Below are 13280 nucleotides of genomic sequence, written 5' to 3'. Positions count from 1 at the left end.
TGATGTGGGCCATTTCAGGGAGTTACTCAGTTTTCCTGGCTATCTCTTGTGTATTCAGCAGTATTCATGTTATTAAAGCTCTGTTTGTTTTCTTAGTACTTTACTTTTCATTTGTGTCGGGGGAGGAAGAACTTTCTTAGCCAAGAACCTAGAAGGGTAGAGGACAATTTATTTTACCTCCTGTATACATGCAGTAATATTTTAAAGTACCTTCATCCATTACTATTCAGAAACATTTTCTTTTAATTTTTAAATCCTGAGTTCTGTCACCCTGTGGGTGCAATATAAGAAGGAATCAAAAAAGAATGTGTAAATGTAACAAAAATTTTTTAAAAGGTATGCTATGATTGGTTAACAAATTCTTGTGAGTTTAGAGAAAATTGCTTCATCCAGACTATTTTACTCACAAGCAAAAGGAAGAAATTGAACTAGGTGATTTCTAAGGCTGCTTCCCGTTTTAACACTATTTGAATCAACTTGATCTTATTTTATGAAAGTTTTCCTAATGCTTTCAACATTAAATGTCATCCATCATATCCACCATGAAAATACCCAAGGCTTCATGATATGTACCTTTAGAAAAGGAAACTGACATGAAATTTACAATTTCGTGTAGTGATTGATGAGGTTTTTTGGGGTGATAGTCGGGTTTGTGGGGTCCAGAGCCGACGACCAAGAAAGAATTCTTGAAGATGTCTTTGGTGCAAAAAGGTGATTTTATTAAAGCACGGGGACAGGACCCATTGGCAGAAAGAGCTGCCTGTGACCAAGAGGAGAGACTGTTTTATACTATGGAGTTGGGGGAGGTAAAGTCCAGGGGAAGTTTCCAGTGAGATGTTCATATGCTAAAGAAGACTCACCGGTACTGGAGGCCTTGCTAGTGTCAAGCTGAGGTTGTTTTCCCTTATTAACATTAAGACTGTAGGGAGTTCCTGGAGAAACATTTTACTCTGCCAGCCTCAGGTATTTGTCAATGGGCTGCAGGCTATAAGTAAATTTATCTGCCATTTCCTCCTTCCTTTGTTTCCCACATCACTATGGAGGGATGATGGAGACTTAGGTCCTGCAGGACTATGATCTCTATCAGTTAACCATTTGTTTTTTCACTTTCCTTTGTGCTTGGGCAGCCAGGAGTGCCTGAGGAATATCACACATATCCCCCCTGGTTGGGAGGGGGGTGTCAGTGTTTGTGGCCTGTCAGCTTGCCTTATGCTCCCTTATCAGTGATCTCTCTGAAACCAGCCTAGGTTTCATTAATAGTAAAGATGTGGGTTTGCAGTTATGATCTTACACTTCATGTTTTCCAGTTATTTTTTGAGATCCTAAAGAATTTGGGAGAAATCAAGGTTAATCAACCCATCAGAGATTCGTAGGACAGTCATCTATAAGTTATAATTCCTTTTTATACTTGAAAGTTTCTCTCACACTCTCAGGAATATACTATAATTTCAATGACATATTCTTTATAAACAGAAGACAGAAATGAATGGGGCTTGGGGAATGGATAAGAATTGGTCCTTGCAAAATAAGAGGCTCTCAAGTCGCACATTCTTATGATAATCTGCACTCAGTGAATACTATTGTGGGTCTCTTGCATCCTGCCTCAGGATTTCTTTCTGCTAATGTAACGAAGAATGGAATGGTATCTCCTCCTTATGGTACAGGGACAAAGAGTAGAATGAACAATGTCAAAATCATCACAGCCTCCTTCAATTTTTCCCACTCTACTCAAGGCTTCAACTTTACCCCATTAATCCCCTCAGTGCCAACAGATGTCCAGATTTTACAATGTTGCTGTGATAACATTCCCTGATTATAATTTCCTCAGCTTCTTTCCTTTTTCCTACCTGAAAATCTCTAACATCATTCATTCTATTTTCCACATTATAGAGAGGAAGCTGCTAGAGCTTAACAGACAGCTCTGCTTGGGACTATTACTTACTATCTAAGCAACCTGTGCAAGTTATTTAATCTCTCTGACCCTGAGTTTTCTTAAAATGGGAATAACAATGCTTCTCCCATAGGAAGCTATAAGGATTGGAGATACAGTTACTTCTCTATGTAAGTGTGCTTAGTAGAGTGGTTCTAGTTGGCACCTCATAGGTACTTAATAAATGGTTATTGCAAAGTGTCTTTGGCAAGGCTAATTTCTTGCATCTTTAAATGTCCTCTACTCATGCTGGGATTTTTAATGATTAAAACAGGGTTCCTCTTGGGCTTACAAACATGTTCTACCCTTTTTAGAGTACAACTTTGTGAGCTTTTGTTCAAGAAACTGGACTGGATCACCTGGCAGAAGAACCAAGCAGCACTTGGAGATCTTGGGAGGCAGCAGGTTTATTTTACAGTTGGGTTCAGAGATCATTCTCCAGAGGTCTGAGTCCTGAGCATAAGCCGCGGGGACAATTTATAGTCTTTATGAGCTCCGCAAGCGGGGTGGGAAGAAAAACCCAGAAAGTCTTGAGCAGGGACTGGAATTCCCCTATCAGTCCTGTGGGCCATCTTATAACAGATTTTTCCCTATCATTTTAACAAGTGTATACAGTCATGAAACTACCACCATAATAAAAATAAGGTTCAAAAAACCCCACAAAATCCTCTGGGTCTTTCCTTCATCCTCAGATTAGGGCAATTACCAATCTGTTTTCTATCCCTGTAGTTTTGCTTTTGTATATATGTCATGTAACCTAACTTCTTTCATTTAGCATAATGCATTTGGGATCCATCCATGTGGTAGCATGTATCAGTCATTTGTGTCTTTTAAGTAGTATTCTACTGAATCAATACACTACAGCGTACTCTTAAGTTGTGGGAGTTCTTCATTCTATAGTTCAGAGGTATTTGAATTATTTCCAGTTTTTGGCAATTATAAATAAACCAAGGCTGAGTTTTAAGCTGCTCATATAGTTTAAATTACTTTTCATTTTTATATTAACTGTTTGAGATTGAGAAGCCATCACCTTTTCTATCTCTACAAATCTATAAATTCCTAGATTCCATTATATCCCTTCATTTCTGCTTGCAAGGTGGCAATTTCTATCTGAAGCAACTTTCTTGTAATATTTTGCCAGACTCAGGTTATGTCAACCAACGCTTGCTACTATCATTCTGTTTTCTAGTCTTTTCCCCCAGGACAAAAAGTTCATTAGATATATAATCAATCATCCACATCCTTGTGAGCAACAGTTTTATGATAAGTTTTGCTACTGCAGAACATGGGAAATATTCCAACTCCAGTAATAATTTTCTTCCCACCTGCTTTCCAGCCTCAATGCTAACGCAAGAAGTTTGGGTTTTTATTAAAGTATCTCCTGGGCAGGGCGCCTGGATAGCTCAGTCAGTTAAGCGTCGGACTCTTGGTTTCTGCTCAGCTCAGGTCAGGACCTCACCATTCATGAGATGGAGGCCAGTGTTGGGTTCTGTGCTAACAGCACAGAGCTTGCTTGGAATTCTCTCTCTCCCTCTCTCTCTCTGCCCCACTCCCGACTCGCATGCACTTTCTCTGTCTCTCAAAATAAATAAACATTTTGAAAATTAAAAATTAAAAAGAAATATCTCTAGGGCTGCCAGGATGTGAGCTCAGTCAGTTAAGGGTCCGACTCGATTTCAGCTCAGGTCTTGATCTCAGGGTACTGAGTTCAAGCCCCGTGTTGGGCTTTGCACTTGGTGTGAAGCCTACTTAATAAAATAAAATTAAATTAAATTAAATTAAATTAAATTAAATTAAATTAAAAAAATAAAATTCTCTAAAATTCTAGATAGCAATTTTTATTTTAATCAGTTTGTGCTGTGATGGCAAACTCACCAAAATCTAGTTACTTAACACAATAAAAATTTACTTTTCCCTTGTGTATCCTATCCAGTGCAGGCAGGTAGGGGGTATACTGCTTATATGGCACTCAGAAAGCCAGCCTTACAGAGGTGTTATCTCAAGATGCATTTCAGTTATCACTGCAATAGCAGGAGAGGAAATGGTGAATTGCACATCCACTGCCTAGAACAGATACACATCACTTCCACCTGGAAATGACACCTGCTACTTATGCTTACATCTCATTGGCCAAAACAAATCACTAGGCACATCTGGTAATGATGAAGTATAGTCTTATTTTGTGCCCCAAAATAGAGAGCTAAAAGTATGTGAAGGACAGTACTAATGACTATAATAATAGTGTTTAATTTTCCCCCAAGCATTTAGCCAATTTTTCTGACACCACTTATTAAAGATTACATCCTTTGCCCAGCAAATTTAAGTGGCGTCTCTATTATCTACTAAATTCTCATATGTAGTAAGTCTGTTACAGGACTCTATTCTACTTAGTGCCTTGTTGCTTCCCATAACTGTACCTAAGGTACCATAAGTATTTAAAACCTTTTAGTAGTGTAGGGCAGGTTCTTTTTCACTATTCCTCTAGTTCAAAACTTTTATGGTTTGTTCAGAAATATTATTTATTCTTTATAAGACTTATTTTTATCAATATTAAATACACAAGTGACATACGGATAAAAGTAATCCAACAGTAAAGAAATGCATATAAATAAAGCTTGGATGTTCTTCTTCAATCCCTTTTCCATTCTCATTCTCCTAAGAAGTGATCTTTGATCTATATTCTGCCAGGTTTTTTTTTAATACATGTATATGCATATTTTGTGGATTTATAGTATATTGATTTGTGTGATCAATATTGTTGAACATAAATAGGATTACACTGTACATATTGTTCTACTACTTTTTAAAATTTAATTTGGTTGTGGACAGGGAACGTGATGTCAAGACTTTGAAATTTGTTAAGATTTGTTTTATGACTCAACATGATTTATCTTAGTGCATGTTCCAGGTGCTCTTCAGAGGAATGTATTTTCTGTAGTTACTGGATATAGCGTTCTGTAAATGTCAGTTATGCCAAGTTGATTGATAGTGTTATTCAAATCTTCTATAACGATCTATATTGATATTTGGTCTACTTATTCTATCAATTACTGAGAGAAGTATTAAAATCTGTAACTTTGGGAATTTATCTATTCCCCCCTTTAATTCTGCCCATTTTTTGCTTGGTGTACTTTTTTTTTTAAAGATTTTATTTTTAAGTAATTTCTACACCTTGCATGGGGCACAAGCTCACAACCCAGAGATCAATAGTCACATGCTTTACCGACTGAGCCAGCCAGGAGCCCCTTGCTTGGTGTATTTTAAAATATTATTATTAAATGTATTCACTTTAAGATTGTTATGTCTTCTCAATGAATTGACTCTTTTGTGATTATAAAATGACACATTTTACATCTGATAATGCTCCTTGTCTTGAAGTCAGTGTTGTCTGGTGTTGTTATAGCATACCAGCCTTCATACTCTTAGTGTTTGCCTGGTGTATCTTTTCCATTTCTTGTGTTCTGTCTTTATCATTATATATCCAGTGGATCTCTTGTAGACAGAAAATAGTTGGGGTTCACTTTTGTATACAGGCTGATAAATTTGAATTCAAATCATTGCTGTAATTAAGACTGTCTTCATCATGGTATTTATTCTCTGTTTGCTCTGTTTTCGTGTTCTTCCTTTCTTTCTTTGGGTTAATAAAATTTTAATATCCCATATTATCTTTTCTATTGGCTATTTAGCTAATACAGCCTTGTGGAAGTTTTTTGTTTGTTTGTTTACTTTGGTTTTTCATTTTTGTCATGTTTCCTCTAGAGGATACAATATTCATTCTTAATTAATTAAAGCCTTCTTGAGTTATGATTGTGTAACTTCACAGATTAGGTAAGAAACAACGGTAAAATTCCATTGATACCCTCCTATCTTTTGCAATATTTTGTCATATATTTACTTCTAAATGTGTTATAAACCCCACAGTATACATGGTCTATGACTTAAAGAACTTATGAAAATGAATAAAAGATAACATTTTATATTTACCTATTTTATCTGAATTCCCATCTGGTATCAATTTTTTCAATCTGAAGACATTCCCTTAGCATTTCTTGTACAATGGCATATTCTGCTGGCAACATGTTCTTTTAGCTTCCATTTCTCTGAAAGTATATTATTTTTTCTTTCCTTTTCAAAAGATATTTTTGCTGGATCTAAAATGCTAGGTGGAACTTCCATTTACAGTCATGAGGGAATAAGATGGTCCAGAATTGCATCTTGCTGTCAACTAGAAAATGGAAAAATTATGGAAAACAAGTATTTTCAGATAAGGGAGTATAGGTAGCAGAGGACTGTGATCCCTAAGAAAAGGAAAGAGGGGTGCCTGGGTGGCTCAGACGGTTAAGCCTCTGACTCTTGATTTCAGCCCGGGTCATGATTTCAAGCCCATGGGATCAAGCCCCGTGTGGGGCTCTGAGCTGAAAGCACAGAGCCTGCTTGAGATTCTCTCTCTCGCTCTGTCTCTCTCTGCCTTTCTTTCTCCCTCTCTCTATCTCTCTCTCTCTCAATAAAGAAATAAACCTTGAAAAAAGTTAAAAAACAAATATAAAACTGTGCTTATTTAAAAAAAAAAAGGAAAGGAAACATTGCTTTGGCTATATGACTGGAAATTATTGCCAGATTTTGATGCAGGGAAGTCAAACCCAAAAAGAGTCCAATACTCTCACTGAATTGAAGAGATAGGTCTGAGACAAATGCAGCTCGAATTTTCAGAATTCAGAATAAGGAAATTCACAGAGAAATATATGTCAATCTACCTGGGGTCCCTTCTCCAAGGCTCAAACTCCCTCCAGTTTCTGTATGATTTCAGTTGCCTTTGAGCAATCTTTTTCAAATTTCAATTTATAATTGTTGTCAGCAGGAGGATGAGTCTTATATTCCTTTGTTACTAGAATCCAGAACCCTAATAGTTATTTATTTTTACCTGGAATATGTCTTAGAGATATTTTGCATCAATGTCGCATACCACATCTCATTCTTTTTAGGGCCTGCATAGCATTCCCTAACACAAACATTGCTCCATTTATTTTAAAGACTCTTCATAGAAAGACATTTAAGTAACTATAGGATTTTATATTAGAAATAAAGTGATGATAAATAGAATCACAAATGTACCTTTTGCATTTGTTCTAACAATTTTATAGGTTAAAGTCTCAGAAGTGGAATTCCTGTGTCAATGGCCTAAATATTTAAAATTTTTATAGATACTTATACGGTTTATCAAATTAAACTTTACAATATATATTTTCCTGTTTAATTTACTCCTCAAGAAAAACTTGAGAGTCAATGTATCAAATTCTACTTTAAATACCATTAGCATGTAAATTTAGATTATTTCCTTATTTTATTTGTATGTATGTTTTACATTTATCTTAATTTTCTTTTATATTTTTAGCCCATTAGAATTTTTTTAAGTTTGTTTTTAATGTTTATTAATTTTTGAGAGACAGAGACAGGATGCAAGTGAGGGAGGGGCAGAGAGACAGAGACACAGAATCTGAAACAAGCTCTAGGCTCTGAGCTATCAGCACAGAGCCTGATGCCAGGCTCGAACTCAGGAGCCATGAGATCATGACCTGAGCCAAAGTTGTATGCTTATAAGTGACTGAGGCACCAAGGCAGCCTAAGCCCATTAGAATTTTTGTTGGTGGTGGTCCTCTTGGTGGTTAGTTTTAATGTTAATAAACTTGGTCTTATATTTCCAGTATAGTTTAATAAAATACTAATTAGGGAAATTTTGAAAAACACAAAAGAAAATATTTTTAAATGAAGATAAAATCATTCATATTCATATTTGTTTAGATATTTTCTTCCAGTCTTTTTACATATGCACAGGTTTTGCTTTTAAACAATTTGATCATATTATATATAAAACATTGTTAAGATACTTTTCCACTTACCATTGTATGAAAAGCATTTCCTCCTTTGTTAAATACTCAGATGCTTTTCAGTTTTGATTATTTTAAGTAGCACTGCAGTGGTTTTGTACAATCCCTTTATAATAGTTTTCCAGAATTGGAAGTGCTTCATCAAAAGTTTTTGGGATCAATTTAATAAATATTGTTAAATAGTTTTCTATTTTTTAATAGTTTGCACTCATATTATTAAATTATCTATTTCATTACATCCTTGACAAATTTTTTTTGACAATGATTTTTTAAATCTCTGCTAATTTCATGGCAAAATAAATGGTTTCCCATTTTTCTAATTTACAGTTATTTTATTAATTGTAAAGTTGGGCATTGTTTTATAGGCTTATTAATCAGATAATTTTCTTCTATTAAAAATTATTAATGTCTTTCAATGAGTTATTTTTGATCCTTACCAATACTACTCTCATCTCCTCACATCCTGATCACTGTCCCTCATTTATTAAAGGCTTTGTAAAATCACTCAGACTTTCTGAAGTTCTGCAATTATTCTACTTATCAATCAATGTCTATCTAACATCTTTGTCATTTTATTGACTTTCTCACTTCCAGTGACTTCCATCCCCACTTCACTTTTGCCACACTCTCCTGCATCACTTATTGTTGCAAATGCTGCCAATGCTTCATAAAGTCATAAATTCACAATTTTTTCTGACCTTAACCTCTCTCATCCTTTCAACTTTCCTACTTCATTATTGCCATAATACTTTTTCTTCATTTAATTTCCAAGTATTTAAGAACCATCAACATTGTCTCTGTACGTCAAAATCTGTCTATAATCTACCTGTAAAATATCCCTTATTTTGAAATCCACATAAACTCCATAAAATATTTCCATAATCATCCTGTAGACCTCATCTCTCTGGCCCATTTGTCTTCTAGTACGTATATTCTTTAAAACACTCAACCCAGGTCAATTCACCTGTCCTCCTTCTTCCTAAGTATTGCTTGATGAGCACTGCTGATCATTGGCACCATTACAAATTCAAGATTTTTCCCTCAGCTGGGCTTTCAGTATTACTCAGGAATCCTGTATATTTCCTCTAGTTACTTCCACTTCCTTCAATCATTAACAATTACTACCACAACCTTTGTTTTCTTTCTTCATACTGCCAGGATATCTCTTCTAATGCTACTTTTAGAACACGATCTCAATCATTACCTGATAAAAAACAACAGCTAGATTTTTCTCAACTTCCTGTCACTCTATTTTTTATTTTACATTCCCCCTTTCTTTTTTCCTTCCTCCTGACACAATTAGAAAACAATTCTTTCTCCTAACTAAAGTTTATGACCTTAATCTTTGCTTTCCTACATTAATCATGCCATCTCTCTCCTGAATCTTCAGTATCTCGACAGTGATCGAGATTTTTCTCAGAACTTAACTTTACTCATGTTTTTCTCATATTAAAAAGAAACAGAGGAAAGAAATAGAGAAGGAAGAAGAAAGGAAGGAGTTAAAGGGGGCAGGTGGGAGAAGAGAGCTTCGTCTAGGACTCTACTAGCTAATATGCTCAGCGGATAAAAGGTTGTGATAAACATTTGTGGAATAAATGTTGAAAAGCATTAAGTTTCAGTGTGATAATCCTGCCCATGAGCTTCACAGTGTCAAGAAAGAAACCTGTACCATCCTTCTAGAACTGTAGAGATCAATCAAAATAATGCCTTAAATGACATACCTAACCCCTCTACCTGTATCGTGTGATAGCAAAATCACATACAAACATAAAAATAAAGTGGTATGCATGTGTATGTATCCTAATCATATAATGTAATAAAAAATATCTTCTTCAGCAGAAGTAGAAAAGTTACTCAAGGACAGAGAACTCCCTTAACTGAATTCTACAGAATTCCAATATATAAATTAGTTTTACTTTTTTATTACCTTAGAAGCATATTATTTGTGTGCATTTTTTTCAGGTTTCAGTGGCTTAGGTTAGATAAGAAATTTTGTACTTCACAAACCCTAAAAATCTTTCACTGTGTGGCAACTTTAAGGGTAGCAATTTGCATTAAAAACTATCATATTGATATATTGATACTATACATATCAAAATAACATTTCTTCAAAAATCGAATTATCTTTTTACTTACTTGGTTTTACTGATTATTTAAAAGAGTTTAAGAATTTTATTCTCGAATTTTTTAAGTGTCCAAAGTAAATAAATTTTAGGTTAATTTAAATATTAGAAACAGGAACTATAAGCTCACAGTTCATATGAATTCTTATAAGATTTCATACTACCTATAAGAACAGATTCCTTAAAAAATTTCAAATATACACGAAGACTTGAAATTCATTATTTCATGCACCAGGTGTCACTGTTTCTCCATGCTAGTAAAATGGACCAATAAATTTTGGCAGTTAAAAATACCAAACTTACTTTAGATTTTTATTCTTAAGTGTATACCCAACAGAAATGTGTAAGTGTAGAAACAAAAAAATAAGACCACAAATGTTCATAGTGGCATTATTATTTCAGACTAGAAACTACCCAAATGCCAATCGAGAGTGGAATGGATAAATACATTTGGGGGTATATATACACAATGGAATACTATGCAGCAATGAGAATAAAAAACTATAATCACATACAATAAATCTTAAAAATATGTTGAGGACAAGAAGTCAGATTTTTAAAAAAGTGTATATATTGTACGATTCCATATCTGTTATTAAGTTCAAAAATATCCAAAACTAGAAGTCAGATTAGCAGTTTCCCCTGGGGGGAAATTGTGACTGGAAGAGGGTAAGAGGGAGTTTCTGGGGGTGCTGGTAACATTCTGCCTCTTGACTTGGATGTGATCATAGGGCTTTACTCATTTACTGAATGATGAACACTTGAACTATAATCTTATGATTTATACAATTTTATATAAACATATTAAACTTTATTTAAAAGTTCAATAAAATATTAAGTAAGGATTAATTGAAACTAGTTAATAAGTTAATAACCCCCTGAAGGCCTACTCAGAATATAATTCAAATGTAATTATTACATATGTTGGGTAAAACTTAAGAATTCCCAAGCTTTTCCCTTCAATTGATTTCAAATCCCCAAATACTTCGGTTCTACTCCCATGGCTGCTTCCTCCCGTAATTCAAAAGAAATTCCTTTACCATGGGTTACTATTTCATCCTGCTGTGTATCCAAGGAATGCACTCTCATTGATCAGCTCCATTCTCCATTATCTCAACAATATCCTGTATATTGACACTTTCCCCTTAGCATGTAAGCCTTTTAAAGCTTCTTCCGTCTTCAAAAACAAAACAAAACAAAACAAAAATCCTCTTTGCTTCTCAGCTTCCTCTAGCTGGTATAGCTATTGCCAGGGGAGGAAAATATTTATTCTCCACCCTCTTATGTTCAGTGTTTGGGAACTGCAAATTAAATCGTCAAAAGACCGATTAGCAAGAGAAAACACTTTTTTTTTTCTTCCTTTTCATAGCTGGGCTTCCTTGACTCCATACCCTCACCTTCTAAGCACATCTCCTATGGCAACACATAACTTCATGAAAATTGTTCTCCCTAAGTTAGCAAGAATCCTGTGTATTACAATTAATTAGCCTTTATGTTATTTCCTAAAGCATTTCACACTACTGATGATTAATTACTTCTTGGGTAGAGCTAAGATGCCTGGAACATCAAAGTCCTCACCTAATGGGAAATGGGGGTGAAATTTTAGTCTTATGTAATAATTTAAGCCACATTATTAGGTCATTTTCTTTAGGTAAAAAGTCCTGGTTTCTTAGATATTAATTGCCATTCCAGAAACCACTCCAACATGACATCTAGGTACAAAGCGGGGAGTTCCTTATTGTTTCTTCTTGGCAGTGAGCATAAATGGAGATCCTTTAATCCATTTAATGTACTTGTGTTTTTTGGCACTATTGTCTGCTGAGAACATTTCTTGTCTGTCTGATTTCTACTCCCCTAACAGCATGTGTGATTGAAATCTGCAGGATATAAATCAGTGGTTTTCCATGAAGATAGTACTACCCTCTAGGGGATGTTTTGGAAATATGCAGGGGAGGGGGAGAATTAGTGTTGTTTGTTACATTGATCAGTAGATGATACTGGTATTCATTGGGTAGAACAGGGCTGTTAGATGTTCTGCAAAACCAAAAATTGTCCTGCATTCCATAATACCTTATAACATGCCACCAGATGGTTTCCCAGTCTAATATTAGACCTGACTTCATTTTATATCTTGAAAATTTTATTTCTGACAAATTTAACATACACTGAATTTTCCAACAAAGCAATTACTGAGGGTAGACTTTGCTAAGAGTGTTCACCATTGCTGAAATTCACAATGACAATACTAGTTGTAATCCTTAATATGACATTAAAACATGTTTCATCAGTCCATATTTATAGTTACAGCATTCATAGTGATTATACATATAGGTGCAAACAACTGTCCATTTTATTACATATTGCAGTACTTAAAGTTATGGAACATTTACATATTGAAGTACATACTAGTTTGTGAATTGTTTTCCTTTCATTCCTCCTTTATATTACATTAAATATGTTGATTGATTTTTATTATTGTGTAGATAGGTTATATAAACTATAAATTTAACTTTTGCATGATAAAGAGAGTGCTACAAAATATTTGTTTAGAAAGGGATCCACGGGGGGGGGGGGTGGGGAGAAAAAGGACCCATTGTATACAATAAGTTAAGAACCATTGGTAAATTTTTTTTTTTTTAATTTTAGGGAGAGGATATTGGACAGAAAGAGAGAGAGAGAGAGAGAGAGAGAGAGAGAATCTTAAATAGGCTCCATGCACAGCAGAAAGCACAACACAGGTGTCAATCCCATGACCCTGTGATCATCACCTGAGCCGAAATCAAGAGTCAGATGCTCAACTGACTTAGCCACCCAGACACCCCTAGAATCATGATATATTTTGTACATCAGCCACTTTCTGCTTGTTGAGAGCCTGGTGATGCTCTCTGACTGATCATTACCATCTTCTACTTTCACAAATAATCCATAATGATGGCCAGAGGGCTAAATAGAGACTTACCCATAACATATTCTCATTTTGAAACTGATTAGTCTCTTCAGTGCTCCCAATTGCTTTGTTCTATCCAGGGCCTGAGGTGTGTCTTCAGGGAATATTTGCAATAATTCTTATCATTTTTATCTCTTGTATGTCTTGCCTACTACCAACAACCATGCTTTTATAGGTAGCGGTTAAACCCAGTCTAACTTAGCCACTTAAACTGTCCAAATGTTAGGAAAAAGAGTCAAGTTTTCTGTGAATAAATAAAATAAAATTGTTCTTATGGTGGTAGAAGCATGTGACAATAATTATCTGTTCCAGGCACAGGTCTAAAACTGATGTATTCTCTCAGTTTACCCCTGCTATGAGGGAAATACATATTATCATCCTCATTTTATAGATGA

Source organism: Felis catus, chromosome C2 (genome assembly GCF_018350175.1).
Source record: "Felis catus isolate Fca126 chromosome C2, F.catus_Fca126_mat1.0, whole genome shotgun sequence".
In the NCBI taxonomy this organism is placed as follows: Eukaryota; Metazoa; Chordata; class Mammalia; order Carnivora; family Felidae; genus Felis; species Felis catus.
Note: the sequence above shows the minus strand (reverse complement) of the source record.